The sequence below is a fragment of the Schistocerca americana genome, chromosome 9, assembly GCF_021461395.2.
Source record: "Schistocerca americana isolate TAMUIC-IGC-003095 chromosome 9, iqSchAmer2.1, whole genome shotgun sequence".
Lineage (NCBI taxonomy): Eukaryota > Metazoa > Arthropoda > Insecta > Orthoptera > Acrididae > Schistocerca > Schistocerca americana.
The window spans coordinates 136,888,178-136,905,016 of NC_060127.1; the positions used below are offsets into that span (position 1 = coordinate 136,888,178).

General features: G+C 37.7%; 1 protein-coding gene across 6 annotated transcripts in view; it reads left to right on the top strand.

The window, feature by feature from the left end:
• Positions 1 to 16,839, top strand: part of LOC124551340 (glycogen synthase kinase-3 beta) — a 329,510-nt gene that overhangs the window by 270,234 nt on the left and 42,437 nt on the right. The window lies entirely within an intron of this gene.

Genomic DNA, 16,839 nt, shown 5'->3' on the forward strand with positions numbered 1-16,839 from the left:
CATTTACTTTTCATTTGTGGGAAATAGCAGTCTTGTATGTTAAAACTATGGTCAGTGTAGTAAAACTGAGAGATGGAAGAGGGGCAATTGCAGTTTAGAGGAATAGGTTTGCTAGTTTCAGGAAATATTTCAATTTTTTGTTTCCCAGTCAGCATCTGTCAACTCTTGTTCAGATTGCAATTTTTTTTTTCAGGCCCTGTTGGACTCGTTTTGTTCTTGGTGGCTCAACGTTGCCTACTAGTTACTAAAAGCTTTTTGTTACATTGTTGTAAGATACCCCCATTCTCATTCATTAAGTAGTGTTTAACGTCTAGCATATGGGCTGTGGTAAATTTGGATTTGATCACTATTGGAAGCCCTCAACAGTCTGTTAAGTTTTTCTGGAAGGTGGAATTAATTATAAACCATTATCTTTCCTCTGTGAAGGAAAGCAGTAGACTGAAAGTACTCAGGCATACTGGAAAAAGTTTAATGGCCAGAGAGACAAGATAATTTACTGAAATGTGCAGGTGGTTTATTTTGTTACAAATGCATGATATTTTTTATAGCTCTTGAGTCACATGTTTAATTTAAAAAAAAATTATCCTCATTTTGGGGTCTGTATCAACATCTCTACACCAGAACAAGAGTAGGGATTGCAATACACTAAATGTAGACCGGAACTTACTTCACAATTTACCAAATTAACATATTTTAGCAGTACACTGTAATACTGATGTGCCTGACTGTTAGCTTACTTGATCCTTAAATTTACATCCAGTATTTGGTGTCATGTTGTGTCATTTTGTGTAGGTTTGAATCTGCAAGAGATCCCACTTAATTTTAACAAGGTCTGTGTACCTCTTATTTGTAAATGCATATGAACATTAAAATTTATTATGGACCTTCACAAGGCACAGAACCATAGTCCTAAAATAAAGAACAGAGAGAATGTCTACCATACTTCCAAGGCTCTCAGGTGTACTGCCAGATCCAGTTGTTGAAAATCCACAATATTTCAGCTAACAATTGTTCCAACATTGTCAGGTGGTGCTGACGGGCTGAAGTTCCTGCTGCGTGCTGGCAGTATTTATACTTGCTGGTCCAGAGTTCCGGCCTCGCCAGCCCTATGCTGTGGTGGTGGTGGTGGTGGTGGTGGTGGTGGTCTGTTTCCTCCTGTCCATTGTCCCTGTCACACATCATGTCTGGACGTCACATTTTGCTGTGATGGGGCTTAGTATTGGCTCAAATGCCTTGTTCAGATGGAAGCCTCTGTCTTTATCAGTCAAATTGTCAGACGTATTTCAGTTCCTTCTTTGGCAATGCAGTCCCAAAATTTATCAGTGGTAGCATTTTCAATGCAGTGTTCTGCTATTGTAAACTTACGGGGCTACAGTAAGCAGGTCTGGCCCTCATATTCTGTATATGAGTCTTCAGTTCTGTGGATTGTATATGAGTCTTCAGTTCTGTGGATTGTTTGTCCAGTACACGTTCTTCTGCATACACATGGGACATGGTACATCACTTTTTTTACTCATGTCATCTTTCACTGTCCCTAATAAAGTTCGTATTTTGACTGGCAAGTGGAAAATTGGCTTTGTGTGATGATTTTGCATTAGTCTTCCCATTTTTTGAAGATATGTTGGCAGCAAATGGTGTGAAAGCGGTCTTCTCATTGTCTTCTGCCTTGTTTCTGTCCTCTACCTCATTCTCAGAGATCCTGCTTCACAGGGCCATCCGAATCTGTTGGTTGCATTTCCATTCTTGTGGAAGATGGATTCCATGTGCCACATCTTTGCCATCAGACTTACGTGTAGCACGCTGTTCTTCTGCAAGGAATGGTGGCAGCTAGAGGCATGAGGTATAAATCTGTATGCTTTGGCTTACAGTGTACATAGTGAGCAAGTTAGCTCTTGAGCCTGTGCTGAGCTAGAACGTCAAGAAAAGGAAGATTGCTGTGGAAAACTGAATGTTTTCGTGGAAAGAATCCAAATATTCTAAGAATTTCTATAGTTTTCCTAGGCGATGTGGCCAGATGACAAAAGTGTCGACATATGGAAAGAAACACACCAGTCTAGCTAAGCAGTTTGCAATGCTCTGTTCTTGAAGAACACTGTGAACAAATTTGCTACAACTGACAGAAGTGGCCTGCCCATGGCTATGCCATCGCTCTGCTCATAGTATTTTCTGTTGGAAAAAAAATAGGTCGATGTCAGAATGTGTGGAAAAAAAAAAAGCTGTCAGCTTAGGGCTGAACTCGTTGATTAATTTTACAAAGTCTTCATAGGGGACTCAAATGGGAAGTTGGACGACATCAAAGTTGCCCATAATGTTGGATTCCTGCAGCCTTAGCTCCATCAGCCAAGTTTGGTACGTGTGTGTGTGTGTATATGTGTACACTTGCAGATGCGAGAGCCCACCAGATAAGTCACATGCTTAGCCAGGGGATATGTCGGTGCCTTAATGTTGCTCACTATTAGTCACGTGTTTTCTTCGTGGGTATTTGGCAGGCCGTACGGTCTAGACGGTACAGCAGTGTCCTGGCAGAGTGATTTGGAAAAAGTCATCATTGAGTGCCCAATTTCTTCATCTGCTGGATTTTAAGAAAGTATAGCAAAATCATCGGCAAATGCCAGGCAGTTCACTGTTTCACTGACACCAGTTTTGTTAAGTACATTCAATACTCAATCACATTTTCATTCCAGATCTGTACTATTTCTTCTAATGCACATTTGAAAAGGACTAGAGATAAGCCATCATTTAGTGTTAAACGTGTATTTATTTTAAAGCTCTTAAAGATTTTCCTCATGAACTACACTTTAAAGACTGTAAGTGTTTCATAGATTGGAGTTCCTGGTTCAGTTCAAATACAGAATCCTTGAATTACTTTGTCCGGAGTTCTCCGTTAAGAGTCAGACGTCTTTTTAGAATCCTCAAATGTTACAGCTGTGTCTTTAGATTTCGGTAGTAAGTGACAGATTATAATAATTGAATAGTCTACTTGGAGCTTTTTTTTCTCTTCCCCATGTAATTTTAAAAAGATACTTTATAGCCAGCCAGTAAGAGAGAGACTCCTCTGTAGTTATTGATGTCTCTTTCTATCACCTTTCTTGTGAAGAGGATGTATTAAGATGAAACTCTATTCTTCCAAAATCTTCTGTAAATAAGTTGCAGATGTTTTATAATCTTTGTGATGATTTCAGAATTCCAGCTGTTATGGAGTTTTCCATACTGGCCTTGTTATTTTTCAGAGTTTTAATTGCTTGTCAGATTTCTTTCACGGTTGGTGGTATATTCCCTTGATCCTCACAAAAATCTAAGAAATAAACAATGGACAGTCTGGGATGGAATAACAATTTGATTTAGGATAGACTGCTATTACAACTGGAGGAGGCATTCAGCGACAGGCAGACGCGTTTAAAAGTAGACTATTTGGTTTTTTAAAGCTGTTGGGCAAACTCCTTATAAGATGCATGGGTGCATGTGCGCTCTCTCTCTCTCTCTCTCTCTCTCTCTCTCTCTCTCTCTCTCTCTCTCACACGCACACACACACACACACACACACACACACACACACACACTTTCATACAAGCACAACTTGCACACATGACTGCAGTCATTTCCAGGTGCTTTGGTGGGTAATGGTGTTAAAGAATAGGCATGGGATGGGGAGGAGATAACATGGTAGGGGTGGACGACATGCTGCAGTGTGCAGGGACAGGATGGTGGGTTGTTGGTTGGTTTTGGGGAAGGAGACCCGACAGCGTGGTCATCGGTCTCATCGGATTAGGGAAGGATGGGGAAGGATGTCGGCCGTGCCCTTTCAGGGGAACCATCCTGGCATTTACCTGGAGTAATTTAGGGAAATCACGGAAAACCTAAATCAGGATGGCCGGACGCGGGATTGAACCGTCGTCCTCCCGAATGCGAGTCCAGTGTTTAACCACTGCGCCACCTCGCTCGGTGATGGTGGGTTGACAGGTGCTGTATCAGGAGGCTGTGATTGGGGGGGCGGGGGGGGGGGGGGAGAATTGGAGAAGAGAGGAAGACGGGGATAGGAGGCGAGTATGAGGCTGGCGTGTTAGCAGGAGAATGATGGAGGTCGGTGTAAGATAAGGGTACCAACGTCTGAGATTACAAGAGTGAAGGTTATGTAGCAGGGATAGTTCCCACCTTTGAAATTCAGAAAAGTTTGTGTTAGTGGAAAGAATACAAATGCAGATAATTTTAAAACTGGTGCAACCACAGCTAAAATAGTTATACATGATTTTATGACAATTTATACAGTGAACAGTTTTTAAAATACAGATTTTCAGGTAACTTATAAACCCATATAACCAGTTTCACAACTTTAAAGTTCCATCTTCTGGTGCAAATATAAATGCTATGTCATAGGTTACAGAGTGCCACAGAGTAACAATTGGCAAGGCCGGGTTAAGTTTTTAGCCCCCCTCAAAACAATAAAAAGCAAGCATCAATTGATAAACTGGTCATAGTCGGTGACGAATGTCACGTCTGTGTCAAGTCTCGAACTGTACACTTTCCTGTTAAAATATGCTCTTGTCGGCCTGTATCGAGCAACAAAGTGCCCCTTCATAGATGTTATTTGGGCAAGTACTGGGCCCTGTAATGACAAAAGCTGGCACGCTCATGTCTATTGCCACCAACACAGCAGCTGACAAAATAAGCTACGAGCGCCCTGTGTGTTGTTGAAACATATGCTGTGGCCGCCTTCTGGGTATTGAGATGATGATGTCACTGCAGATGTGACTTAACGCAAACGTGATATTCGTCTTTGATGATAGTCTTTTTATCAATTGACGATGGCTTTTTATCATTTGCAAGGGGGAGGGGGGTGGGGCTAAAAGTGTAACCTAGCCACACCAATTGTTACTGTGTGGCATTCTGTAGCCTATGACATACCACTTATATTCGCATCAGAAGATGGAACTTCAAAGTTGTGAAACTGGTTGTATGGTTTTATAAGTGACCTAAACAAATACAGCTGCAGTGGACCATTGGACATTTCATTCAGTTTTGTTTTCATATTTTTAACACCTGTATTTTGAAAAACTGTTCACTGTATGAATTGTCAAGCAGTTGCATAGAATTCAGGTGGTATGAGCTGTGAAGTAGTCACTGAAGTCAAGCACACAGTGCCGTGTGGCACACTCAGCAGTTGTGTCGTCCAGTTTATTATCGGCTGCAGTTTGGTGGTGGCCATTTGTGGAGAGGGACAGCTCGTTAATGGTCACATTCACATAGAATTCAGCACAGTGTTTGCAGCTTAGTTCGTAGGTCACGTTGCTGCTTTCTGAGGTGACCCTACGTTTGATGGGGTAGGAAATGCCTTTGACAGGACTGGACTAGGTGATAGTTGGAGGATAAGTTATGGTGTAAGGGGTTGGAACCAGGGGTGGAATAAGGACAGACAGTGACACTGTGTAGGCTGGATGAATTGTGAAACACCATTGTTTGAGGATATTGCAAAGGACATTTATCATTTCTGGACATGACAGTACTGGTCAAATCGTTGTGGACAGTAAGGTGCAGGAGACCTGACTCTGGACAGTGATTTCGATGTGTGAAGGCTTCAACCAGACACCTCCTCGTACTCCACTATACCCTCCTCTTCCTCACCCCATCCATCTACCACAACTACCCACATCAGCAGTCATTGTTACCACTCCAGTATATATATATATATATATATATATATATATATATATATATATATATATATATATATATATATATATATATATATATATATATATATATGTGTGTGTGGGGGGGGGGGGGGGGGGCTGCTTTGTGTGAAAGCTAAAAGAAGAAAAAATCTAACAATCCACTTTTAAATGGGTCTATCTGCTGCTTAGCAGTTCCTCTTAGTGGTGAGAAGCGATCTATCATAACTCACATTGCTAAAATCTAAGAATTCTAATTTATGGCTGTAATCTTGGGCACTGTGACAGTTCATGAGAATATTTTGCATGCAGCCTTTCAAATTATTTCAGAATATCTGGTGAAAATCTCTAGAATTACTCATTCAAAATTTTCTTTAGTTTCAGTAAATTTCAAGTGATCTTCTGACACTCTGTGTTATCATTGATTTTTTATCTTCGTTGTTTAAGTTGTTCAGTTTGTTCCATGGCTCCAGATCTTTTCCAGTTTCTCCAGTTTTCTGATTTTGCTGTAACTTGTTTTTTGCTCTCATTGTTCTACCATTCTCTCTTCTCGTATGCTGAAGTGCTGGTTTGCTTAGGTGGCTCTTATCAGTTGGCATGTTCAGTTATGTTATTTCATCTTGGAATTGTTGTGTTGTTTCTTGTGTTATGGTAAGTTGATCTCTGTTGTATTTTTATTATTTTTATGACACTTTTGTACCTTCACAAAGCAAAAAATTAATTTTAGTTTTAAACTGATAGTGATCAGAATCAAATTTACCTTATCGGACTACTTTAACAAACATAATTTCTGTATTATTTGTTTTAGAAGTAGCCACATGATTCCAGAATAAAATCATCTAATACTATTTGGTTACGTCAATGTGCAAATAGGCAAGGAAAAATTTTAAAATAATAGTAAGAAATAATCTGGCATAGACAGAAACTAACAGAAACGTGTAGGACTGATAAACACCTGCATAATTTTTCAGGGTAATGTAACGTCTTAAGAAAACTTGCAAGAACAGCTAAAACATCAGTGGGTTATTATTTTATTGAAATCGTAATTACTATGTGGCCAGGCTTGCTTTGGGGATGGAAAGTGGCTTAAGAATAATTAGTATCTTACTGAAGAGATGGAAGTAAATTCTATAATTTGTTCTGAAAATAGGTCTGCTCCCTCCAAAGCCAAAAGACAGTTTTTTAATGTACTTCAGAATAATCATGACATGTACCTGGATTGTAAGTAATTACGGATGGTGAGTTAATGCCTGGATCCATTTAAAGAGTTATATTGTAATGCACATGTAAATCATCTGTGTGTTCTTGTATTTTCCTTGTTGTTTGGTGACAAAGTATCTTCTCCGATATTAATTAGTAATGTGCATTTGACTTCTTTAAATTGCTTTGTATTTTTGTATACTGAAATGGAAGTATCATATTGCGGGTTGCAGTGCTTGCTGGAGCGAATGTCTTTACCAAAATGTTCTACAGAACATCAGAAAATTAGAGTAAGTAAGGGAAGTTTGCAAAGTGTAATTTTTTCCATGCCTCGATTTGATTATCTGCAGTTTGGCATGTGGTGCTGTCTTGCTTTGTTAACAAAGGTGTACCACTGCTGAGCATTGGAAGTACTCACTGGACCATCTCTGCAGGTTATCTTGCTTCTGTGGTTTGTAGTATCCAGCATCCAGCTTAAAAAAAATACTTGTGTAGTAAAAGTGTACAGACTAAATGGCACATACGCTGTCACAATTATAAGCATTTACTACACTCAAATTGTAATCCTTAGGGTATCAGTGTTGAGAGAGACACCTAGGAAATAGGTTTCCCAAAGTTATTTACTGGTTGAAAGAGGATGAAACAAAGACGGTCCCACCTGTTTCAGAATGATGCTAACCAATTATTAGAACCCATTATGACTAAAATGTGCCAGGGTACGGGCTGTTTTGTTTTTGTACCCATGGACAAAAACTCCATTTTAAAAAGTTGAAGAAAGCATAAAGTTTCTTAACTGCGAATCTTGTTCAGATATTTTATGTTGATGGGATTAACAGCTATCCCTGTTACATTACTCGTACTGCACAGCAATATCTCAGTTTTTGTAGTTACAAATGAAAGTGTGTTGGTCAACAACAAACATGAATTGTTTGATTTACACAAACATTCTCTCTAACCTTCTGAGTGCACCTTCAAGGCTGACTCAAACCTTAATTGTCACTGATGTTTCCACCTGTAATTCACATCACAGCAGCTTTTGCTAGCTTCCATGTCACTATACTCGATTCGTAGTAAGAATAAACCTGATGTAAAAAAACACAAACGGGATGATTGGTTAGCAGCTGTAGCTCTGGTGTAGTGTTGTTGTTCTGCTTTTGGAAGTATGTCCAACTTATGTATTAGATATTTATTACTTTGTCACTGTAAATGAAAGTTCGACATTCTAATGTATTAACAGCCGTAAATATTTTTATTTAAAAAATCGTGTACATTCAGTCTCTGCACGCGCTACTTGTGCTCCGATTGTATCACTGTTCATATGTACCACGAAAATGGATGACACTGCTTTCTGCTTCATAGTGGAACGTGCGTGCGGAACACCATTAATGGCTAGAAACAACTTGTTCTTAACATTTCTCACAACATTAAAGAGAAAAACAAGCTTTGAAATTCATTGTGGAATACACTATAATAAATAAAACGGCCACAGCTACAGTTGCAAGCTGGGCGTAATCGGTGGTGTCGTTGGTCGATGATCGCTCAGACCAGTGAGCAGTGGTTCGAAACTTTTTTTTTAATACCTGAATCATTTAAATATGAAATTCATCAATATGTGGTAATTAACTCATACTTCACCATCATTTTTTTAAAGAAAAATCCATATCTTCTCATTTCTAATTACATAGCACATGCAGAATTCTGGTTTCCAATGCAAATACACATTCTTAGCAATCAATATGTTATAAAAGATCGTTAAAGATTTTGAAGTCAAGAAAACTTTACACAATTGTTTGGAGAAAAATGAAAAATCAAATACTCTTTGTTTGAATGTGCCCTCTGTTTTATAGGATAGATTTTGTCTCACACGAGCCAGAGTGATTAGTGTGGACTTTCTGACGCCTTGGGATTCTGTTGTTGATCGCATCGTTATCAGTGTAACAGTACTGAAATGTAATGCTTTTTTCAGAGTCTGATTTGGAAGGAATTCTGAGATTACCAGGTGAATGATTATACCACCTTCAGCGGCTTCAATATTTAACTACATTTTGAAATCCCAGCAGTGCGCTTTTACACCACACACAGCTCATGTGAAAAAGTTACCCTTGTTAAAGTCAGAAATTTTCATCACTCTTGTTTTATTTACAGTACTATGTTAGCACAAATCAGATCACCTAAGAAGTGCAGCACCTGAGGTTTACCATTATTTCTTTCTGTTTGAAAATTAAATGACATTTGAGGCTATATTATTTTTTGCTCATGTCTTTTTACGTCTTTACTGTTCACATCACTGCAAGTTAGTTGGACCAGGTGGCTGGCTAGTGCTCTCAAAGTTAATTGTGCCGGTAAAGCTGCTACCCCATATTATCACTGAGTCAATCTACGTGTAACATGCAGCATAAGATGTATCCTCATTATCTTACTTGACTGTACTCGAGACAGATTGGCTTTTGCTCCACATGAAACGAAATCCAATAAGGTTCCAGAAATGCAGAATAATACATAGTGTAATGTTTACATGAGGTTTATTCTTACGATAAACGGAGTATAGTCTTTAAATCATGCGAAAAACAGTGAAAGTGCTATGACATGAAATATTGTCAGTGAACCTCGAAAGTAATAAAATCGGTGGCAATGAAAGTTAGTTTTAGAGAGGTGCTCAGATCCCCCAATGGTTAAGGCAGGAAATCTGGGTGTGAGTCATGGTCTGACACAAATTTTCGTTTGTCACAACACATTTATCATGTTACAGGTTCTGTATTGGTGAAAGGCTGTCACTGATGTCATTTCACACATTGCACTTCATTGATTTCATCTGCATTGACTCCATTAGTTACATTTCAATGATTTGAATTATATTAAAATTTTGAAAGACAACACTATTTCTGCTAAGACAGTATATTTGTTTTTGTTTAAGCTTCGAAGCCATTTTCAAGTGTACAATTCAACATATATGGAACATCCAAACAACCAGGAAATCTAAACATGTGTTGTATTGTACAGTTAGATCCCCTGGTTGTTGTTTGTATATCATATGACATAATCTATGCAAATCTTCTCTACAAAATGCCTCTGTAGCTTAAACTGACCAATAGTTGTTCAAATAAACACAAATATACAGTTTAGTGGAAATAGGTCTTCTGAAAATTTCCAAGTGATAGTGAAACAAAACCTAACAAAACTAATTGGGTACAATCTCTTCTTAACAACTGGGTGAAAATGCCATCCTGAGAGGTGTCTCCAGTAATATCTAGGTCCAAACATGTTAGATTTCTGACCTAAATATGAGTCCTTCAACTCGTGAGAAAAAGCACATTTCTCTTCTCTCCAAACTAAATGTGAAACACTTTGACACACTCCATATCTCAGCAGTAGCAACATTTAATGAAAACCGTGTGACTACTTTACAGAAATTTCAGTATAAACTGCCAAACAATTAGTCGAGGGAAGTTGGAGCAGCAAATTTCTGAACTTTTTCATCTTGCATTTCAATTAAACCACAAATTGTCTCATATCCTCCATTACTACTACTGATAAAATTATATCATATTTTTAATAGTAGACATAATTCGAAAGCAGTAAAAAGTAATAAATATTTCTTAATTTAGTGAATTCCATAATAAATTATTTTTATGTTTTTGTAGTTAGAACCCTACAGTTTGAAGATAGTTAACAAAAGTCATATTGCACCACCACCTGTTGCAATGAAAAATCTTCATTGTTGTTACCACTTTAGAGTATTGCTAATAATAATAATAATAATAATAATAATAATAATAATAATAATAATAATAATAATACCCATGGAGGCCCGGGAAAAGAATAGGCTTCCGGTATGTTCTGCCAGTCGTAAAAGGCGACGAAAAGAACATACCACTAATATGGCTAACCCCCCTTTTAGTGTGATTAGTTGGTTCAGGACAGAACTAAAGAAGCCTCAGACAAGCGCCGTCATGGTCGGGGATGACGCTTGAACCCTATGCCCGCCCACAATGGTAATGACACTGCTAGCCAACTGGAAAATGATTCAAATCCAAATAGAGGTGTTTTGCAGGACATGCTTCCTGCAACCACCCTAGAAGGAAAACAAAGACAGAGGATGAGCTGGTCAGATGAAGTTAATCGACACCTCGTGTTCTGTTATTACCAAGCAACAAACCTAGGAACCAACACAACTGGATACAGATCACAAGTATACACAACATTTATTACCAGGTACCCAGAATTAAAATTTTTAACATAACAACGACTAGCTGATCAGATCCGTGTAATAATCAAAAATAACAGGATACCCCAGTCAGAATTAGAAAACATCAAACAACAAGTACAACAAATACTGGAACAAAATAATGTGCAATCAGAAGAAGAAGAAGAAAATACAGTAATGGACTCAAACATCCCAGAGCAAACAAACAAAGAACAACACGCATCAATTAAACAATCAGAGCAAAACGAAATCTTAAGGCAGCCACCAGAACAAGCACAAATAGAACACGAAGTGACACACATGTTAGATATAGAAGAAAAATTTCAGCTGACACATATAGAATACAAAGACACAAATACAGACATTAGACCATTCTCGCATAGACCGCCAAATAACCCACAAGTCGAAACAACAATAAAAACTATCAACACAATCGTACACAACAAAATAAATGAAAACACAACTATGGAAGAGTTACAACAACTGGTTTATATAGGAGCACTCACTACACTAAATATACACACTAAGCAGAGATCAGAACCGACCAACACACAGAAGAAACCCACTAAACCAGCATGGCAACACAGGCTACAGATCAGAATAGAAAAACTGAGAAAAGACATCGGACAGCTAACACAATTTATAAGAAATGAAATGTCAGAAAAAAAACGAAAAAGGTTAGGTAAAATCTCACAACAAGAAGTGATAGAGCAATTAGATGAAAAAAAGCAGAAATTACGAGCATTGGCCAAATGACTTAGAAGATACAAAAATAAGTGAAAATAGAAGGAAACAAAACCAAACATTCAACACAAACCAAAAGAAATTTTACCAGACAATAGATAACACACACACTAAAATAGACAATCCACCAAACATAACAGACATGGAACACTTCTGGAGCAACATATGGTCAAACCCGGTACAACATAACAGGCATGTACGGTGGATACAAGCAGAAACACACATACAAGATGATACCACAAATGCCTGAAGTGATAATTTTGCAACATGAAGTCACCCAAGCAATTAATTCTACTCACAATTGGAAAGCCCCTGGAAAAGATAAAATAGCAAATTTCTGGCTAAAGAAGTTCACCTCAACACATTCACATCTAACTAAATTATTTAACAATATAATAGAGGGAAACATTCCACGTGGGAAAAATTATATATAAAAACAAAGATGACGTGACTTACCGAACGAAAGCGCTGGCAGGTCGATAGACACACAAACGAACACATACATACACACAAAATTCAAGCTTTCGCAACAAACTGTTGCCTCATCAGGAAAGAGAGAAGGAGAGGGAAAGACGAAAGGATGTGGGTTTTAAGGGAGAGGGTAAGGAGTCATTCCAATCCCGGGAGCGGAAAGACTTACCTTAGGGGGAAAAAAAGGACGGGTATACACTCGCGCGCGCGCACACACACATATATCCATCCACACATATACAGACACAAGCAGACATATTTATTTAGTCTTTAAATATGTCTGCTTGTGTCTGTACATGTGTGGATGGATATGTGTGTGTGTGTGCGCGCGAGTGTATACCCGTCCTTTTTTCCCCCTAAGGTAAGTCTTTCCGCTCCCGGGATTGGAATGACTCCTTACCCTCTCCCTTAAAACGCACATCCTTTCATCTTTCCCTCTCCTTCTCTCTTTCCTGATGAGGCAACAGTTTGTTGCGAAAGCTTGAATTTTGTGTGTATGTTTGTGTTCGTTTGTGTGTCTATCGACCTGCCAGCGCTTTTGTTCGGTAAGTCACCTCATCTTTGTTTTTATATATAAATTATTTAACAGTTACATTGCAGACCCATACACATTCCCTGATACACTTACACATGGAATAACTTATCTGAAACCTAAAGATCAAGCAGACACAGCAAACCCAGCTAAATATCGCCTCATAACATGCCTACCAACAATATACAAAATATTAACTTCAGTCATTACACAGAAATTAATGACACATACAACACAGAACAAAATTATAAATGAAGAACAAAAAGACTGTTGCAAAGGAGCATTAGGATGTAAAGAGCAACTGATAATAGATGCAGAGGTGACATATCAAGCTAAAACTAAACAAAGGTCACTGCACTACGCATACATTGATTACCAAAAAGCTTTTGATAGTGTACCCCACTCATGGTTACTACAAATATTGGAAATATACAAAGTAGATCCTAAATTGATACAGTTCCTAAACATAGTAATGAAAAATTGGAAAACCACACTTAATATCCATACAAATTCAAATATTACATCACAGCCAATACTGATTAAGCATGGAATGTACCAAGGAGACTCATTAAGTCCTTTCTGGTTCTGCCTTGCTCTGAACCCACTATCCAACATGCTAAATAATACAAATTATGGATACAATATTACTGGAACATACCCACACAAAATCGCACATCTGCTATACATGGATGATCTAAAACTACTGGCAGCAACAAATCAACAACTCAATTAATTACTAAAGATAACAGAAGTATTCAGTAATGATATAAATATGGATTTGGAACAGACAAATGTAAGAAAAATAGCATAGTCAAGGGAAAACACACTAAACAAGAAGATTACATATTGCATAACCACAGCAAGTGCATAGAAGCGATGGAAAAAACAGATGCCTATAAATATCTAGGATACAGACAAAAAATAGGAATAGATAATACAAATATTAAAGAAGAACTAAAAGAAAAATAAAGACTAACAAAAATACTGGAAACAGAATTGACAGCAAGAAACAAGACAAAAGCTATAAATATTTATGCTATACCAATATTGACCTACTCATTTGGAGTAGTGAAATGGAATAACACAGACCTAGAAGCACTCAATACACTTACACGATCACAATGCCACAAATATAGAATACATCACAAACATTCAGCAACTGAAAGATTCACATTAAGCAGAAAGGAAGGAGGAAGGGGATTTATCGATATAAAAAACCTCCATTATGGACAGGTAGACAATTTAAAAATTCTTTCTAGAACGAGCAGAAACTAGCAAAATACACAAAACAATCACTCATATAAATACATCGGCTACACCACTGCAATTTCGTAACCACTTCTACAACCCTTTAGATCACATAACATCAACAGATACGAAGAAAGTAAATTGGAAAAAGAAAACACTACATGGCAAGCACCTGTATCATCTTAACACAGCCACACATCGATGAAGATGCATCCAACACATGGCTAAGAAAAGGCAATATATACAGTGAGACGGAGGGATTCATGATTGCAATACAGGATCAAACAATAAACACCAGATATTACAGCAAGCATATTATTAAAGATCCCAATACCACAACAGATAAACGCAGACTTTGCAAACAACAAATAGAAACATTAGATTACATCACAAGTGGATGTACAATACTAGCAAATACAGAATACCCCAGAAGACATGACAATGTAGCAAAAATAATACATCAACAGCTTGCCTTACAACATAAACTTATAAAACAACAGGTTCCCACATACAAGTATGCACCACAAAATGTACTGGAGAACGATGGATACAAATTATACTGGAACAGAACAATTATAACAGATAAAACACCACCACATAACAAACCTAACATCATACTCACCAATAAAAAGAAGAAATTAACACAACTAATCGAAATATCCATACCCAATACAACAAATATACAAAAGAAAACAGGAGAAAAAATTGAAAAATACATCCGACTGGCTGAGGAAGTCAAGGACATGTGGCATCAGGATAAAGTTGACATTATACCAATTATACTATCAACTACAGGAGTCATACCACACAATATCCACCAGTACATCAATGCAATACAGCTACATCCAAACTTATATATACAACTACAGAAATCTGTAATTATTGACACTTGTTCAATTACCCGAAAGTTCCTAAATGCAATGTAACATATACCGTACAGTTAAAGGAAGTGACGCTTGATCAAAGTCCGTGTCACCTTCCATTTTTAACCAGACATTTCGTCTGAGACAAGAAAGAAATAATAATAATAAGAAGAAGAAGAAGAAGAAGAAGAAGAAGAAGAAGCAAGAAGTTATTCAGTTACAGAAATTTTTATGGATCATTTTGACACTATTATAAAGAACCTCAAAAAAGCAAACCAAGTATCAAAACCACACACACACACACACACACACACACACACACACACACACACAAACAATCTAAAAGATCTAATATCACTAACAGTAAAACTTATAATGCACCCAATTTCTGAATACTTGTAAAGTAAGAGAACAAAGGTTCTAGACATGTGAACCACAGATGTCAACATAGGGGTGTGGTGTATCATTTAGTTATAGATGCCATTCCGACCTCTGAACAGTGTTGAGCATTTATCAGGTACTGATGTGAAGTGCGTTATGTAGAGTATGGTTGAATGTTGGGCCTGTATCCACATAAATACTGTGATGATAAACTTTTTCAGTACTCATGATAATTTCTGACATTCAGACCTATTAGCAATAATAAGAGTTCTTCATTGCAGCTGTCAGTAGTACAATACGATTTCTGATAAAAAAATAATGGCAGTTTTCTTTGTTGTTTCTAGTTACTTTTATTTCTTGGTTTTTCCTTTTAATTTTTTTTATATTTTATTTTGTTTTTGTCATTGACTTATTAATGATGAGGTTGGTGGGGTTGATACAGACATTTTTTCGCTTTAAGAAACTGAAAGGGAGGAGGAAGGATGGGAGATGGAGAATAGTTCTATTCTTAGTTCTGAAGTACCAGATATCAACATCCGACATTAGTAATTATGTCATTTCCAGTGAGAATGTACAGTCAGTTAACTGTCTTTCAGCATCATTGCAATCATATGTTGTAAAGAAATGCAGGAAATGACTGGTTATTTTCTCTCTCTCTCCATATCAGTTCATAATTCATTGTGTATTGTTCCTACTCCTGTATGGAAAGAAAATGTAGTAAATGCTTGGCTGCTGACTAATTGATGCTTGAGCAGTGTTAGAACATTTGGTGCAGTACATTTGCAACTCCAAAATGAAAAAAACTGTGAAGCATGAACACAATTTTTTGCAATTTGACTATCACGATCAGTATCATCCTGACAAAAAGATTCTTATTGTTGCGAACCCTACTTGTTTCGCCCTCCCTCAATCTCCCCACCCAGTCTCCCAAATAATATGTCCTGCAGACAATAAATGTGATGTGTGTGTTACACAAGCAGTTGATTGTTTTGTAAGATGGAATCTCCTTATAAAAGGACATGGGATTTTGTTGATATATATTCCCCACGTTTTACTGCCATGGCAGCTGATTTACATGAGTACGCTAAGTGCAGTCTCAGTTTTCTAGCGTGGGGACGTCATAAACTTTAAAGTGTTTGGTAGGTTAGGAGGGATGTATTTATTGCCTTCCCTGAGAAAAAATCTGTTGACAGTTTGAGAGAAATGTAAATGGAAGTGTCCAGTGTGGTACACCCTGCCTATTCCATCCTCTTCAAGAAAGATACTGCCACACGTGTGAGTTGTGTTTGGTATTGCAGAAGCGTGCACTGAGTTTTGTGATGATGATCCACTGTAACATGAGGTGTGGAGTGTTGCGTCCCATTGACCAGTTTCCACTGTACACTAGTCCGCAGCTTTATTTCTCGGCTGGAACTGGATGCCTTACTCATCACATTATTTGTTGCTGTGTAATACCTAGAATGATTTACTGGAGTGAATTGGCAGAGGCTTTTAGTAGTATTCGCGAGCCACAATTTTGCAGCAACATTG